At 29.8% G+C, this 18,537-nt stretch overlaps 1 long non-coding RNA gene across 1 annotated transcript in view; it reads right to left on the minus strand.

The window, feature by feature from the left end:
- The window catches only part of LOC113363910, a 151,584-nt gene extending 138,993 nt beyond the window's left edge, over positions 1-12,591 (minus strand). Inside the window, exon 1 of the long non-coding RNA XR_003365983.1 lies at positions 11,544-12,591. This is a non-coding gene — a long non-coding RNA (uncharacterized LOC113363910). The remainder of the gene's footprint in view (positions 1-11,543) is intronic.
- Between the last annotated feature and the right edge of the window lie 5,946 nt (positions 12,592-18,537).

The raw sequence follows: 18,537 nt of genomic DNA on the forward strand, positions 1-18,537 counted from the left end.
TTTAAAAAATATTCAGTTTTCACTTAGAAATCTAAAAAAACGATTTTTGAGATATTTAAAAATTTTGAGAAAAATGACTTTTTTGAAAAATTTGATTATTTTATAGTTTGAAATATTTTGTAATTTTTATGTTAATTGATATACATAAAAGTTTTTTTTCTGAATTTTTTTTTTCTTATTACAGTTTAATTAGTTCTTAACCCTTTCCACTAATACATTGCAATATTGTCATGTATTTTGTCACCGGTACGGCGGCATAGGAACGCAAAGGGCTATTTTCATATTAACAGCTTATACTCAAGAATCATTGAAGCAAATATTATGTGAAATAGTAATCTGAAAAAGTATAACAATTTCACAAGATTGGAGTAATCCCAATCGAACAGATCGCAAGAGTAATTATCAAGCAATAATCCTTAAATGTTTACTAGTATTTAGTGTCGTCAAAGGATATCTATGTCATATCCAAGTTAATTACATCATGTCAAATGATCAGGACGGTTCTGTAACAATGGTCGGCAACTGATGGCACTGTGTGCGTGGGCCTTTAATGAAATTACCAAAATTAATACGACACATAGAGGCGATCGAGGCTCAGTTGGTAATCAAGTCCCAAATGTAATTGAGATTAGATACTAGATGATGTTCTGTGACAGTAACCAATTTTGTTAGACGAAACAAGTTGCTATAGAAAAATATAGCATAAAACTAAAATATCTTCTTGAATACAATGTATATTATGGTTGCCCTTAATGATTCAAATATTCGATAAAATATAATATAATATCTATTCATTTAAATATTTGTTGATTTTTGGCAAATCTCTCAGGAAAGCATATTAGTATTTCGAAGGACTGAATAATTTTTTGCTATAAAAAATTCCTTACTTATTCTTCAATTGCTCCTATTGGTTGACTAAAAATTTCATTAATAAATGATTGAATTTTTGATTTTATTTTTAACTTCCCGTGGGGTAAGTTATAGTAATCGCAAAAAAACGAAAGTGAACATTTTCATATATCTTCACGTTTCAGAGGTCTGAGCATTTTGGCATATCTTAGAAAAATATATGTATGTGTGTGTGAGTGTGTATGTGTGTGTGCGTGGGCGGATACAAATTTTCGTCGACGATTTCGACAACACGGTTTAATTGATTTCAATTATTCAAAAAACATTCGATTTCTATTGATAAGAAGACGTACTGATTACTTTTTGGCATATGCAGGTCTAGTTGTTTCGAAGATACGGAGCAAAAAGTGCAAAAAACGGTAACTCAGTTTTTAGGAGAACGGAGCGTCCGATTTTAATAATTCAAAAAACATTTTACTTGAAAGGATGAATAACTTATTAAATTTTTGGGATAGCAGGTCTAGCCGTTTTGGAGATCTAGTTAAAAATGTAAAAAAAATGTAATTTGGCGATCAAAAATTTAATTTTTTTCAAAAATCTATTTTTTTTTCAAAGTTAAAAATAAAACTTATTTTTTTTTTGAAAAAAATTAATTTTTGGTACGGGATGTTCCAGCAATATGCCTCAAGACACGATGATATACACCACTAGTTTCTTTCCCATAATACTGTATAAGTTTTGGGTTTTCTTTGATTGATTTTGGGTTTTGCATTTGCGAAGCCAAAATTACTAAAATTGGCGTTTTGCACAAAAAAAATAATACTCGATGTATTTATTAATTATTTGTTTTTATTCATTTATATTTTTTTCTATTTTGAATGTGAGAACGTGGACAAAAAAATTTGCAGTTTTACTCAAACTCTGAAGAAATGGCTTGACCGATGATCATAGGGAAAAAATAATCAGTAAGAGTCCTTGTCCACTTAAATAAAATGGTTTTAAACTCCCGAAATCAGTGCAGCCGTTTTTGAGAATAAGCAAAAAAAATGTGAAATTTTGGCTCAGACACACACACATACTTTTCTCAATTTTGGTTCTAAACCAATCGATTATCTTATGTAAAACGTGGAAAAACATGATACAGTTACTTCTACAGTTATTTCTGAAATATTATCAATAGTTTTCAATACTCCGATGTTCATATAACAATTGATCTATTTGTTGAGAGAAGATATCCTTTTCACAATTTTCTGTCCGTATTTGAAACGATCACCAGGTGCAACGTGAAAAGCTATAGTAACACCTAGTCTCTTTTTTTTTCATTTTTACTCTATTTATTTATCCCTTGCAAAAATATAGCTCGAAGTTCTTTGGTTCTCAATATCCGAGTTCGGAAAAGTTTAATAGAAAGAACTAGAAAATTAGATAATAAAATTATTTGTTAGATTGATAATAAATTCAAGCGTTTGTAGAGCTCCATTTGATAATGAATTTTCGCCAAAAATTATTCCTTAAATATTGTAGCAAAGTCCAAAACTGAAAACATTTATTTTCCTTTTTGACAAGTACCTCGTTAGTTGAAGCCTAATATAAAAGTATATAGTATCATTTTTTCAGTATTTTATACCCGGCCTAATCTCCTTTGGAAAATCGTTTTCCTGCCTACTTTTCGAGGAAAGTTTAATACGAGAGAAAGTCCCATGAAAATCCTTCCGAGGGGGAAAACATTAATTAACAATGACAATGAATTTAATTCGAAACCCCGTGTTCGAAGCTATAGGTATAAATATAATATATAATTTTTGTGAATGTATATCTTACAGTAGGAGGGATACAGATATAAACGTAATACTTGCAAAATTAACAGCAATCTGCCCGTTTTATTTCTGCCGAGAGTTTATTGCCGAATTTTCAGATGAAAGTTAGCTTTATTATACCAACTTCTATTTTACATTAACGGGATTCTTAATTTATATTATATATAAGTAATTATATATATATATATATATATATATATATATATTATATCAGATATTACAAAATAAACTGGACTTTAATTATGCAGGAATAGGTAAGATAGTACGTTGAACACATGTTCCTAAATTTCTATCTTGCGATCCGGCTTTTTCTTAAAACCATATTTATCCGGCATTTATGTTTTTTATTATATTTCATGTAATTTATTAATCTTCTGCAAAGAGTTTTTTTTTGCCAGACCAAATGCGTTTGTGAAAAGAATTAGTTTTTTAATGATTAGCTTCTGGCTAAATGGCAGACTCGATATATAATAGACACTAATGAATATCAAAGTTAGCTCTGAAGAAAATTATATAGAATCTTAAGCAAAACTTAAAAGCGAGAAATGTCTATTGAAAAAAATCCGTGATCCAAAAAAATATGAATTAGTGGTGCATGGCATTGTGCCTTAAGGTAAATTGCTGGATCTTTCCGTACCAGAATTAAATATTCAAGAAAAAAACAGTAATCAATAAATACTGATCAATGATTAATAACAATTGTTTCAAACATTTTCATGTAGATAATTATAATCACTATATATTTTATCGTTCATAAAAAATACAGTGGCGATCTAATCGCTCAAAACACTTGAAAATGTTTAATTAGCCAGAGGTGCCGAATGAATCCATTTGAGGATATATTTCCTACGATCAGAATAACGCCTTCGAAATGTATACATTTTCAAACTGAATTGTAAATTTAAAACTCATATTTAAAATATAAAACTTTGTATATTTTTGAAAATTTTGAAACAGCTTGAACAGTAAAGTAAACTTTTAGAATCAAGAATCTTGGCGCGGAACCCAACAAAATTTTAACAAAATTAGTACTCATTTTTAAAAAAAAAAGATCAAAAATATCTGATAATTTGATGTGCATATGTCATATGTCTAATGATCATTTAAACCCCCAAAATCCCAAATATCTTTTTTTCTTACTTTTTTCTCTGTATCTCCGAAACCGCTAGACCTGCCTTACCAAAAATTTCATCAATTCTTTATTTTGTCAATGTAAAATGATTTTTGAATCATTCAAATCGGGAACTCCGTTCTCTTAAAAACTGAATTACAGTTTTTGGCACTTTTTGTCCCGTATCTTCGAAACGGCTAGACCTGCCTCCACCAAAAACTAATCAGCACGTCTTCTCATCAATAGGAATTGAATGTTTTTTGAATCATTCAAATCGGTTGATTCGTGCATCTGAAACCATCGACGAAAAATTGTATCCAAACATACATACATGCACATACACGCATACATCTATTTTTTCTAAGGTATGCCAAAATGTTCAGAAACCTTCCAAACGTGAAGATATGCAAAAATGTTCATTTTCGATTTTTTGCGATTACTATAACTTACCCTACGGGAAGTTAAAAATTTGTACTCACTCTGTAATTCTGATCAGGAAAATCTGAATATTTATTTATATTTATATTAATTTATATTTATACAATACAATATAATCATACAATTAGAGATATTATTTATAAATTTAAATTGTAACTTAATCTGAAAATGAAAAAATATTACAAATGTCAAATAATAGGGAAAAATGTGAAAGGCTGTATGCCCAGTATACGCTACGTATTGTTAAAATTTTGCGTCTCAGGTTTGATACAAAAATATGGCCAGTTTAGTTGTACATCACTCTCGGACAAATTACATTATTAAAACAAAATAAACCTTCCAGATTATCATAAATGTTATTAGCATTTTTCATTGGTGTATATTCCGCTGATAATTACTTCTTGATTACTAAGTTTATAGACTTTATTATTTCCATGCTATCAGAGGAGCGTGTTAAGGATCGTTTAATGTCATTTACTGTGCATTACAAATTCAAGGGAGCATGGATGTAAAATCCAGATTGTTTAAGGAACATGCCAGTCGACTTGATGCGAACGCGTGCATACATCTGAATTCTAAATGTAAAAAATATGACTAGAGTCAACAGTGATTATCTCGAGTTTTCTGAATAATTCATTTTCGATTGTTGGATCGTGCCAGTTTCTCGATACCGAGCAGATCGCTTCTTTAAGCAAACAGTTCGCTCGAATGAAATATTCACGCGACAGACAAACTTTCCAACAATAATAACATGGATGTTGGCTCCGATGTGAGGATTGTCTTCTTAGCCTCACTTCTAATGAGCTAAGGTTTTGATAAGAACTATTTTTAGTCTCATTTTTGAACAGAACGTTACCGTAAATAGATCCGTCAATGATAAAGTGACACATTCGATGGAATGGCTTGTGATTAGCGGCGCCGATAAGATTAACTACGCGTATGTTATTTGCTGTATAATAATTAATACAAATTATGATCTCATAAGTGATTATATGAACACGAGTGAATATTTTTGATTCGTATAGAAAATTAATGGTATAATCATAACTGGTTTTCCAAAATAAGAAAATCTAATACAAACTGTTTGGACAAGCAGAAGTTTGTTTTCGCTACAAAATCCATTTTGCTAATTTTATATTTTAACCGATTTTTGGAATTTCGTGGCAGTTTTCTCAAAAACGACTGGACCGATTTCAAAAATTTAAAAGCCATTCGATGTAACTCCATAAGGACTAGCGTTTGCCAGTGTTGGAATACAAAATTATATCAAGTACGGACCTGGTGAGGATACCTACCTAGGAGTGAAAGAGGGAGTATTCTAGCTTGGTATAAAAGAGAAGCTAGCTTTGTATTGACGAAACAACTGTTAAAATTTTTGTAAAGGCAGGTCCAGCGTCTCCGTAGATCCAATAAAAAAGTAAAAAATAGTGCCATTTGGCGGTAAAAAATGAGCATCGTAATATCAGATATTTTATAAAGATTATAATAATAAGTACAAATTGCGTATACATTTATATGGGTTCCGTACCAATGTTTACACGTTAGACGACTAAGCGGTGCTGTTTTCTTAAAAATCTAATTTTTTCAGAGTTTTGAAAAGTTTTTTTTAATAATTTAGTTTTTGGTACGGGAAGTTCCAACAATTTGCCTTAAGGCACGATGCCATGCACTACTCGTTTAATTTCTTTTTGTGAATGTACATATACTTAAGAATACACACAAAAAAATCCATATCATTTCGGTGAATATTTTCGAAGTTACACTGAAATTTGAAAAGGAAAACATGTCTAAATAAAACAATAGTAAAACTCAGCTATATGTTATTCATCTCCTGAGTATAGCATTTTAAATTTTATAATAGTGTTTAAAGCAATTTCTGAATATGTGAAATGTGAAAATTGTTCCGAGCAATTCGAAAGCCGTGAAAATCGCTGCATACATAGCTACCGGCATATTCCAAACTTTGGTGAATTTTTATAATTCATTCGCTTACCCTGGGCTTTAGTAATATTTTAGTATGTTATTTCAGACTTTGAAATTTATTGTAATGCAGTGTTTCATCTAAACCATCAAAAAAAATTTTTTCAACATTTATTTACGAAGAAACAGCCGGGCCGATCTTTACCAAAAACTAATCAAAGCAATTCTCAGTCAATATCTTTCTAACAGTTTTTGCATTTTTAAAATCGGTTTGAGATTATGGGCTAAAAGTTGGACCTAACATTTTACACTTTCTTTCATTTTACACGTTTTTTGAATTATGTAAATCAGACGTTCCGTTATTTCAAAAACTGAAATACTATTTTTGACACATTTTGTCCCGTCGAACCGGCCACACCTGCCTTTGCCAAAAACTAATCAGCACGTCTCCTTGTCAGTAGGAATCGAATGTTTTTTGGATTATTCAAATCGGTTGATACGTGTTCGCGAAATCGTCGACAAAAATTTGTATCCGCACACGCACAGACACGCATGCACATACGCACCCATACACACATACATCCATTTTTTCTGGATGTGCTAAAATTTCGGGTATGCCAAAATGTTCAGAAATTTCTGAAACGTTTTATAACTTACCCTACGGTAAGTTAAAAAAACTATTTTTAGAAAATCCTAACTGTATATAACACCTTAAGCAATTCTACGCAGAATCTATACTTTTTGTGAATATGTGGGTTCCGTGTTTCGTACTGAGATACTGAGCTACTGAACTACTGATCACAGTTGACGTCCACACTTAAATAAAATGCATTTTTCGAACTTTAACCACTGAGAGTTTATAGCTCTAACCACCGATACATGGGAAAGCTCGGCTTACAAAATATGTGTTACCAATAACTTATCTCATCAATAAGTCAGAATTAGGCCGTTTCAGAAATTTAGGAACCATTGCATTTGAAGGAATGTAAAAGATAAAAAAGCAAGTATTCCAAATTTGCATAGACATCACTCCACATTTCGCATCGATGAGAAGGCATTTTAGTGAGCGAAGGAAAAACGTGAGAACGCTTAAAGCTCATTAATGAAAAATACACCCGTTCTTGTGCCGGAATCAGGGTCTGGCGGGGTGAAAGGGCTGGAAGGGAAACTCATTTCCTTTCTAACGTTCTAACCTGTATACATTAGAATTTTCCGGCCTCGTACATTATATAATGACAGACGTATGATCGATAGCATTTTCTTTTATGTGCGGTCGTAATGGGGGACGAACAATGAAAATGGCCAAACACACATGCAGGGCGGCCACATAGTCCGGATTCTATATGCTCGCACGGTGCGGATCATGAATATATTATTATTAAATAATTTCATAATGAAATCGTTTATGCATACACGCATATTTAGCTGACAGGAGAAATAGGAGTGCTTTAGTGGAATTGATTTTCATTGGACAGAATTCAAAGTGGCCGAGATTGAAAGCGATTGATCGTTATTGTGTTATGCACTTATCGAATTTATATTACCTACTCTAAAATTATCAATCAAAATAATATTTTCCTACTAAGCTTTTGTAGTGTCATTTTTAATATAAAATTTTATATAGGGTAAAGCACAGCCTAAAGGTCTGTTGGTAAAGAGGCATACTACAGATATCTCAAAAACTAGTAAAGTTAAGAATTTTTTAGCAACAATATTTGAAAGTAGAGGGAAAAGATGAATAACCAGCCATCACCTTGATTCTTACGATGTTGTTATCGGAAGTTGAACAGCAATGTTTAAAAATAGTATTTTTTCCGTTATTTTTTTTAGGTTGTGAGCACTGTTATTTAGTTTACGAGACCTAAAAATAATTTTTAAGTATACGCAAATCGATTGCTTTAGTATTGTTGATTTTAAGTTAGATCCAACCAAGTTTTTATATAACATCTATAATAGCTTACTCGTAGGTGGGAAAAAATGACCAACAAAACCTTCATCCTGCCAAAGGTGTAAATAACAAAAAGTAGTGAATAAAACAGTAAACTAAGTTAAAAAAGCAATTTTACAAGAGATAAATAATATAATTAGCTATTCTCTTCCCACGATATATTTATATTTTGGATACAGGATTAAATTTAGTAATTACAGAAAATAAATTATCTTAATTTAATTTTTTATAGTGAAATACAGCACTAAAACAATATTAAGTCTAACATTAGTATTATGTAATACAATAACTTGAATAATTTTTTTTATAATATTGAGATAGTTTATTTAAGGCTTGTAGATCTTAAGATTGTTCTGATGTTCCTAAATCTAGAAAAATCCTAAATCTGGAAAATAATAATTAATAGCAGTATCAACAAAATAATATAACATGATAATAATTGTATAATATTTCTGACCAGATCAAAGTTTTACACCTGGTATTTGAAATATCATATCAAGATTATATAGTGTTATTTGGAAAATTATATTTAAAATTGAAACTAAGACATTGGACCTGTCTGCCCCCTGACCGTCCTATTTCAAAAAGAATCAGGTGACAATATTTTGAAAAACAGCAAAAAAACACATCTCTACAACAATGAAGTAGCTGGAAGTTTTACTGAGCATAGTCAGATAGTTGTTTGTTTGGTATATGTATGCTATTTGTTATGATATAACTAATTGATTTGGAATTCACAATATAATTACTCAATGTCAAATTGGACCTTTGTGCCCCGCCCTACCCTACCTAATTCCTTTCGAGGATTGATTTCTGCGGAAATGTCTTTGGGAAAATATATTGTTTTTGTGGCGCAAAATATTTGCACAAGATAATAAATATATTATAGGAAAACGATAATGTTTTTGTCTATTATCCGGAACAAAATTCTTCGTGAAGATTTCAGAGAAGATGTGTATGTGTAAGGATGAGGTCTATCCCACATAAGCTTTTGAGCTTTGAAACGGATTCTTATAAATAAGGATGTTCGAAAAATACACACGCACACACACATATATATATATATATATATATATATATATATATATATAAATTCATTATATTTCTGCAACTATCCTACTCGACATCAATGCAAATTATGTATTGAAAATTTTGATACCTTTGCGAGATGAAAATCTCTCAATATGAGTCATATACATTGCAAATAGCCAAAACTAAACTTCAATTTGAATTCATATTGTACCTATTGTATGCGTATAGTATACACATACTACATAACTTAAACCTCATATTGTAAATAAAATTTATTTATTTTTGTTTCTCCCAATATCAGCAATAGTCTGCAGATGCTCCAAATAATGTTACACATTTATGTATTTTGTTATAATATAATACGTAATTTAATGCTTTATACTGTGTGGAATATAAACATTAATATAATAATTTAATTCAGAATTTACAAATTTTTAATTAATAGTGGCTACAGTGGCCTAACAGAGTGTACGTATATTATTTGTTACAATTAGTAGTCGTAATTTGCGGAATGCATTGAATTTTAATTAGCATATAAAGTCGATATCATTTTTGTTATTATATTTATATAATTGATTAGACTCATATAAATATATATATATATATATATATATATTTGATAAATGCGAATTTGTCGAATAAAAAATGGATATTGTTATTTTTGAATCAGTTTCCCAAGCTTTTCTTAAATAATCTTTAGAAGAGTTTACGTGCAATAAGGGTAAAATTGGCCACCTAAAATTAAGTGCAAAAAAATAGAAAATAGTAAATAAAAATGTAAAATGAATCAAGACAAGCAATTATACAGGAGATAAAATATCATATTCCAACTTTGACGATGAATACTTACAAATTCCCTACAAAAGTTGTATCCAATGCGAACTTTATAAAAAATGTACCCATAAAATGCGTATTTCAAACAGTTGTATTATCTCATTTTATAAAGTTGTGTTTATCTCATTTGCAATGATGGTATTTCAAAAAACAATGAGTCTGATTATGATAAATTAAACAGAAATAGCAGCCAAAGCAAGATTTATGCAGTAGTAAGAATTGATACCTTAGATTTAAATTAGATTATGATTTTTAATTTTGTTATTGAACTGCGTAGTATTATTTGAGCAATATACCTGTTATTCTATAAAATATTTTCAAAATTAAAATAAAATGATGATTCTTTTAGCTTTCTGGCTGTCCTTTTTTACATCGCCTGTTGGGTAAAAAGGAGCAGGTGAGAAATTTTTGAAAAATAGCAATAAAACATATTTTCACAAATATGAATTAGCGGGAAATTTTACTGAACATAGTCAGATAGTTGTTTGTTTGATATTAGTTATTAGTTGTGTTATAATTGGTTTGGTTTTTACAAAACAATTATTCAAAGTCAAATTGGACGTTTGCGCCCCGACCTGCCCTACATATTAATATTATGGTTTCTAATTTGGTTGACAAGTAACATTTTTTTGTAAAATTGCTAAAAAACATTTCTACAATTGTGAATAGTTGGGAGTTTTACTGAACTTAGTCAAATAGTTGTTTGTTTGATATGTGTTATTTGTTGTGGCACAATCAATTTGGTTTTCTTTATATAATTGGCCAAGCCAAATTGGTTCTTTATGCCTCGACCTACCGTACATATTTATATTATGTAATAATAATTTTGTTGTTCAACCTGATAATTAAACTGCATTACATTAATTGAATAATGTAGCTATCATTTTATAAATCCTTTTTAAAATAAAAAAACAAGAAAATTATACCTATTAGAAAAAATAGGTGGCAATTTTTTGAAAAATATTAAAAAAATATTTGTATAATTATGAATAATTGGGAGTTTTACTGAACAAATTGTTGTTTATTTGATATGTGTTATTTGTTGTAGCATAATCAGTTTGGTTTTTACTATATAATTGGTCAAAGACAAATTGGACCTTGTTATGGTTGCTAATGTTGTTGTTTAACCTGATAATTAAACTGCATCACATTAATTTAATAATGTAGTTATCATTTTTTAAAATTAAAAATAAAATGGTAGATCTTTTTGCGCCCTGGCTGTTTCTTTTTACCTAAAAACAAGGACCAGGTGTCAAAACAACAAACAAAAGAAACACATTTCTACAATGATAGCTGGGAGTTTGACTGAACATAGTCAGATAGTTGTATGTTTGATAAGTGTTATTTGTTGTGGTTTAATTGGTTTGGTTTTTATAAAATAACAAAATAATTTCTCAAGGTCAAATTGGACCTTTGTACCTCGACCTATGAATTTTTTTTATGTTTTTCTTCCTCGCTGAATCATAACACATAATAAATAATAATGACAAATAATACGTAATCTATCAATATAAGAATTAATCAATACCAATGCAAATTATATGTATAACAATATACTTATTTTTTATTATCGATATACTAGTGCTATAAGTACCTCTAAGCCTCCCCATGGTAAGTGCGCCTCCAGGACACCAGAGAAATTTAAAATTTTGAACAATTGTTAATTGTGCACTCATTAATAAAAGGTGATATTTTTCACTAACATAAATTTCTATAAAATCAACCTTTACTCAAACTGTAAAGCTCTTTCAAATCTTCAATAATTCATCACACATATGTTTTTCTTGCAATTTTTTTAATCACTCAGATTTAATTGTTCATTTGATTTGTTAGACTGTTATATTGTTCGTTTGGTTTAGAACGTGAGTTTATAAAATGAATATTCGTAATTTTAATTCATTCATTGTCCATTTGACAATTTATTTCCGTCGTGAGTCGCGGATTTATAATAACACTTTGTAAGCACCGCATGTTTTCTTCCAATTGTTTCTATTACACTAATGGTTTTACTGAATGAATCTGTAATATATATGATGTATTAAGTACTTTTATTTGTAATGGTCATCATAAGCATTTATAGCTTCAAGATATTTATGGTCATGTGCATTTTTTGTATTAATTGATAATTAAAGTTTAAATAAAACAGACCGTGAACTCTAATTTAGGTAAAATTTATTCGTGTTCAAGAAGGAAATTTAAATGTTCAATTTATCAGTGATTAAATTAATTGAGTGGTTTACATGAACAGGAAATATTCATATTATTGAAATGTGAGTATATGCAGTTGTGCAGGTATGTGTACCTTTCGCTGGGTTTGTAATTAGCTGTACTTAAGTAATTGGTTAATTAGTTAATTGCTTTGGGTAAATCACTCGAGACATGTCAATTAATGATCAGTCGCACTTAATTAGTATCGGGGGTTGATAGTTGGTGAACACTGACAAAAACTGTTCATTATTCACAAAAAGGTTTAGTAGAGTCCATCTTCACCAAATGGGGTTAGGAGCATGATTCGTTCATCCGGACACAAGTAATTATTTATTTATTTTTTATTATCAATTGTTCGCGATAAACTTGGTAGATTGAATTGTTCGACGGATCGCCGGCCGTGGTCCGTATTCGACTGAATCTAACTCTATCAACGGTGCGAGACGCGACTTGTGTGTGTTATACTTATATTATTACACGAGCGGCTCTGATGGTACCTACGAGAGTTGGAACGAGACGGTGCTAGTGCAGAGTTTGCGCCCAACGCGCGACGAAATTTCGGTTTTTGGCTCGATTGTCGAACGTGTGTGTGTCATATTTAATAATTTTCAATTGTTTATTTGGTGCATTTCGCATGTGTCGTAGCTCAGAGAAGTACACGCATTGATCACTTTTTTTTGCTCGATGTAGGGTAGCACGGGGTACAAAGGTCCAACTTTGAACAATGACATTGTGAAAATCAAAACCATTCTGTCATAACAAATATCAAACAAACATCTATCTGACTATATTCAGTTAAACTCCCAGCTCATTTAGCGAGCAGAAATGTTTTTTTCGCTGTTCTTCAAAAATTTGTAACCTGGTCCTTTCTACCCCATAGGTGGGGTAAAATTCGGCGGCCAGTGGTCAAACAGTTCCAATACTTTATTTTAATTTTAAAGGGGTTGTACCAAATAATTTTTTTTATTATTATTTTTGAACAGCAATCAGAACCTTAGGTCCTATGAGCTGTTGGGCTGAAACTTCTCCTTCCTTCGTATTTTTCAATGATTAATTCATCCATATTTGATGATTTTGTTAATAGACTTATTCTAATAGGGTTGACATTTTATTGGTGCAGCAATGTCGGGCAAGGGCCATTTTCACTTGGAAACATTGCTATCTATATTTCCAAGTGAAAATCGTTGTCACTGCTGTCTGACAACAGGCTGCTCGAAGTGGGTATCGAACCCGGGGCCTCTGAAACAAGTCGCGTCGCTTTTAACCGCTTACCTACGGTCAAGCCCGTACAAAATAATAGCTACTTTATTCAACCAATGCAAAATATAAATTTAATTTTAAAGAGATAACATTGTAATTAACCTTGATCTGGTATTTTAGTAGAAATATTCTGCAGCAGGGTTGAAAATTCTGTTTATTTAACTTTTCTCTTGTAATAAAATTATTTTAACTTTTTTTTATTTGTTATTTTTTATTTTTTACACCTTTGCCAGGGTGAAGATTTAATTACTCTATTTTACCGCACTCATGTATCAAACAAACAACTATCTAACTATATTTAGTAGAACTCCCAGCTAATTCATCATTCTAAAAATGTTTTTTGGTGTTTACCCCTAAGGGGGTTAAAATGGGATGGCCAGGTGGCGAACATGTACAATGTTTCACTTTAATTTTAAAGGGAACACTGTAATAAACCTTGATTTGGTATTTTAGTAGAAATATTCTGCAGCAGGGTTGAAAATTCTGTTTATTTAATTTTTTTCTTGTAATAAAATTATTATGAAGGTTTAGTTGCTTCCTTTCACCGCGCCCAAGTATCAAACAAACAATTATCTGACTATGTTCAGTAAAACTCCCAGCTAATTCATCATTCTAAAAATGCTTTTTTTCTGTTTTTCAAAAATTTTTAACCTGGTCGTTTTTACCCCTGAGGGGATTAAATTGGGACGGTCGGGGCAAATAGGTTCAATGTTTTATTTTAATTTTGAAAGGTTTTATACAATAATAGCTAGGCGCATTATTCAACCAATGCAAAATATAAATTTCGTGGGTGCATTTTTTATAGAGATAACACTGTAATTAATCTTAATCTGATATTACATAAAAAATATTCATTAGTAGAGTTGGAATAACTGTTTATTTAATTTCCCTTGTAAAATTGTTTATTTGAACTTAATTTACATATTTATTTGCTATTTTTTTATTATTTACACCTTTGCCAGGATGAAGGTTTAGTTGGTTCATTATAACTCACGTGAGCTTTAAATAAAAAACTGTTGGATATAAAAAAACTGTTGAATTTAACTTCAAATTAACAATACATTTTATAAAATAATTAAATATGGTATACTTAAAAATTATATTAAGGTCTGGAAAACTAAGCAACAGTGCTCACAATCAAAACAAATAACGCAAGAAAATACTTTTGTTATGAATTTTTAGAATGAAGTTTTCGGTTTTCACTAAAAGCTAATCAAACTTATAATGTCTTTAATTGTTTTAGTTTTAGTTCACAAACACGATTATTAAATATAGACAATGTATGTTTCAAAAACACCGTTCATTATTACAAACTTTACTCAATTTTTAACCATATGTCGGTCTATAATATTTTAGGAGAATTTGTTAAAATTATGAAAAGTCTATACGAAAAATAGCTATAGCTATACTCGGCCGATCTTTATCAAAATTCCAACTATGCTCGAACAGCTTTTGAATTTTCAAAATTGGTTCAGGATTTTAGGCGAAAACGTTGACAAAAAATTCTGCAATTATTTATTAATTGTGACTTCGACTTGTAAATTCTTGAAATGTACCGATTGCCATTTAAATATACTGAATCCATTTACCCATCAACAAAACATATTTAAACTCTTTTACCAATTTTGGTGTCAAGCAACCTAGAATGACTTGAACCATCGAGAAAACATAAATTTAACAAATCGAATTACCTGACGAAAGCAAATTTCTCCTTCAGGAAGTTAATAAGGATCATTAATATCTCATACTGGCATATCCTTCTTAGAATCTCAATCTTTAATGATTCTTTTATAATGAAGGTTTTATGATCATTTATAACAATATATTATCTTCATGAGACATCAACTATCGTGACATTACTAATAATTGAATTTATTTACATAAACATAATCACTTTGCAAATTTATCTTAATGCATTTAATATTCATACAATAATATTAAAGATTTGTTGAATAAATATATCCCATTTAAGACATGTCAAATATATTCTGAAACTTTATGAGACATTTCGTTTTGTGGCGTATTGCATTAATCGCGAAATTAAAACTTTAATGTTAGTAATATATAATGCAGAAAATGAATTTTGAAAGATATTATTATATATAAATGTATCTATTTACGTGTGTGTGTGGAGGAAATGTTTCTGAATGATATGCTCACACGTGCTACATCAGTAGTTTTTTTAATCAGTGTTTTATTTGAAAAACCGTACTTCAATATCGTTCCCAACTCAATTTGTCCAAAACGTCAGCTTGCATCGGGAAATTCTGTAATGCCTGTAATACACTTTTGTACCTGTTCGAACGTAAAACGATCAGAAAAACGAATCGCCTACATCTTGAAGTGTTATCAGTAAGTGCTCCTATGACCTAAATTCTCTCGGTCCAGGGAGAACCTCTCTCTTGTTGCCGATTTACCTATTTGTCTATCAGATAGCCTATATGAGAACTATTTGGCTAAATTTTTATCTATTTCTCATAGCATTTTATTTCTAAACTTGCTTGAAAAACCTAATCTTAAAACATATTTTAAAAGCTTAAATGATTTACTGTATAATATCTCGCTTAAGTCGAGGGTTATATTCTATCAAAGTATGTATAGGAAACAGCGCGGGTAAATTCTAACGCACAATGTGGTTAGAAAAAGATGAACAGAAAATTCACTATATATAAATTTCAGTAACTAATAAAAATGAAACCGAACATTTATCCCATATAAAAAAACTAGTGGTGTATGGTATAGTGCCTTAAGGCGAATTGCTGAAACTTCCCGTACCAAAAAGTCAAACTCCTTTTATAATCATAAAAAAATTGATCTTTGAGATTTTTAAAAATTTTTACCTTTTTATAAATTCTAATTCTTTATACTTTAATTCTTTATTTAGTCAATACAAACGAAATGTTTTTTGAATCATTGAAATTGGACGCTCTGTTCTCTTCAAAATTAAATTACCATCTTTGGCATTGTCACCTTATCGATAGGAACCGAATGTTTTTTGAATTATTCAAATTAGTTGACCCGTGTTCCCAAAATCGTCGATGAAAAATTGTATCCACACACACACCCACATTTTTTCTAGTTTATGCCAAAATGTTCAGAAACCTTTGAAACGTAAAGATATATAAAAAGTTTCATTTTCGATTTTTTGCGATTACTTTAACTTACCCTTCGGGGTAGTATATTATATAATATAATAATGTTATATAATATAATTTTAATTTAGTCTTATTCTTAAGTGCATTGTGCTTAAAATTGCTTGTCTTTTTACCAAAAAGGCTTCTAATTTTGTTTGCGATTTTTGGTGCGTTCTGTTAAAAGTTGTTGATAAATGTGGGTGTTAAGTGTCCATAACACCCCATATTGCCTTTAAACCCCTATCAGATTTTAAGCCAATCTGAAAAAACTGGTTTATAATTTTAGTCTCAATTAACAAACACCACTTCTTGCTCATTTAATTTTTATAGTTTTGCTTCCACATTGACCGCTTTTTTCAAGATTTTGCCTGAATTTCGGAGATTTTTTTCAGGGTGATATAAAAGAGAGCTAAGCCAAAACAACGTTACTGAATTTCACTGTATTATTTGTGCAAATTATAAAAAATAACGAGGATTTTTAAATTTTTTAAAATTGTAATATTTTGAGAATATGATTACTCTTGATAACTTTGAAACAATTTTAGCTAATTTAAATTAAATAACTATTGAAAAACTTATCATTTTCTCGACAGTATAGCATGTACAATGTTGTTTTTCGAATTTTAAAATGAACTAGTCTTTCTTAAGGGGCTGTACAAGTGCATATCTAAAAAACGTACTTATGATAGACTGAAGAAATAGTCATAGTTAAAATAAAAAAACAATATATGTATTCAAACTTGATATATTCAGATGTTGCACTATATCGCTCATAGAAATCCAATGTTTCATTAATTATAAACTTCTGTATTGGTGCTTGAACCTCTTTCATATATTCGAATATTTGAATTCGAGATTGTGTGTGTTAGATCAGATTGTTAAATGTCGGCAAAGTTGAATGTCTATGCTGTCTATTCTTCATTCATTATTCAAAAGTGAAGTGACATCGCATAATGGTAAATGATCATTAATTTTCATTAACATGTATGAGAGAACACACGTAAATTTATATGTGTATACACAAGCAAATATACATACACACATACACAAATATATATAAATATATATGTATATATACATGTTTATTATATGTTATAAGTATATGGGCTGAGTATACTCGAACAGAGAAGGCTGAATTCAATTATTAAACGACATGGCTAAAGCCGCTTATCTTAAAGCGTAAGTTTGCCCACATCAGTACTCTATATAACTTAATCACGAATATGTGCCAAATTCACTCCCACACACACCTAAATATATATATATATATATATATATATATATATATATATATATAATTTGGAAATATGAACAAACAACACTCTTTTTGCACTAATTTATTGAATAATAATTTTCACAAACGTTTCGAGACTAGGTTTGTCTCATCATCAGTGTGTTATAATTTAAAATTTGAAATATGGTAAACCTAAATTAGCATTATGTGTTATCCTGTGTACTATGGGTATGCATTTGTATATATATATATATATAATTACAATATATATATATATATATATATATACTTATATATAAGTACGTATATATGTACATATATTTTTATTATAATAATTTAAAACAAATTTTATAAACAAACCGTCGCATTTCATAGATATTTTTTTTCTCCTAACGATATCTATTTTTCAACTGGACCCTAATCCTTTCTTTTCTATCTGATATTGCGTGACTAACCACTTGAAATTGAATAAAGAATTCGGACACCGACGATCGTTGGTAGGGCAGAAGACAGTATTTCGAACAACGTGTAATGGTTAACACATAATGCTAATTTAGGTTTCCATATTTTAAATTTTAAATTATAACACACTGATGATGAGACAAACCTAGTCTCGAAACGTTTCTGAAAATTATTATTTAATAAATAAGTGCAAAAAAGAGTGTTGTTTGTTCATATTTCCAAATTATATATATATATATATATATATACATATGTAAATACATATATAAACATATGTTAGCAAATGTGTG

This window comes from Ctenocephalides felis, unplaced genomic scaffold (genome assembly GCF_003426905.1).
Source record: "Ctenocephalides felis isolate EL2017-DRISC unplaced genomic scaffold, ASM342690v1 CF-g0.4_SCAFFOLD_00845, whole genome shotgun sequence".
Lineage (NCBI taxonomy): Eukaryota > Metazoa > Arthropoda > Insecta > Siphonaptera > Pulicidae > Ctenocephalides > Ctenocephalides felis.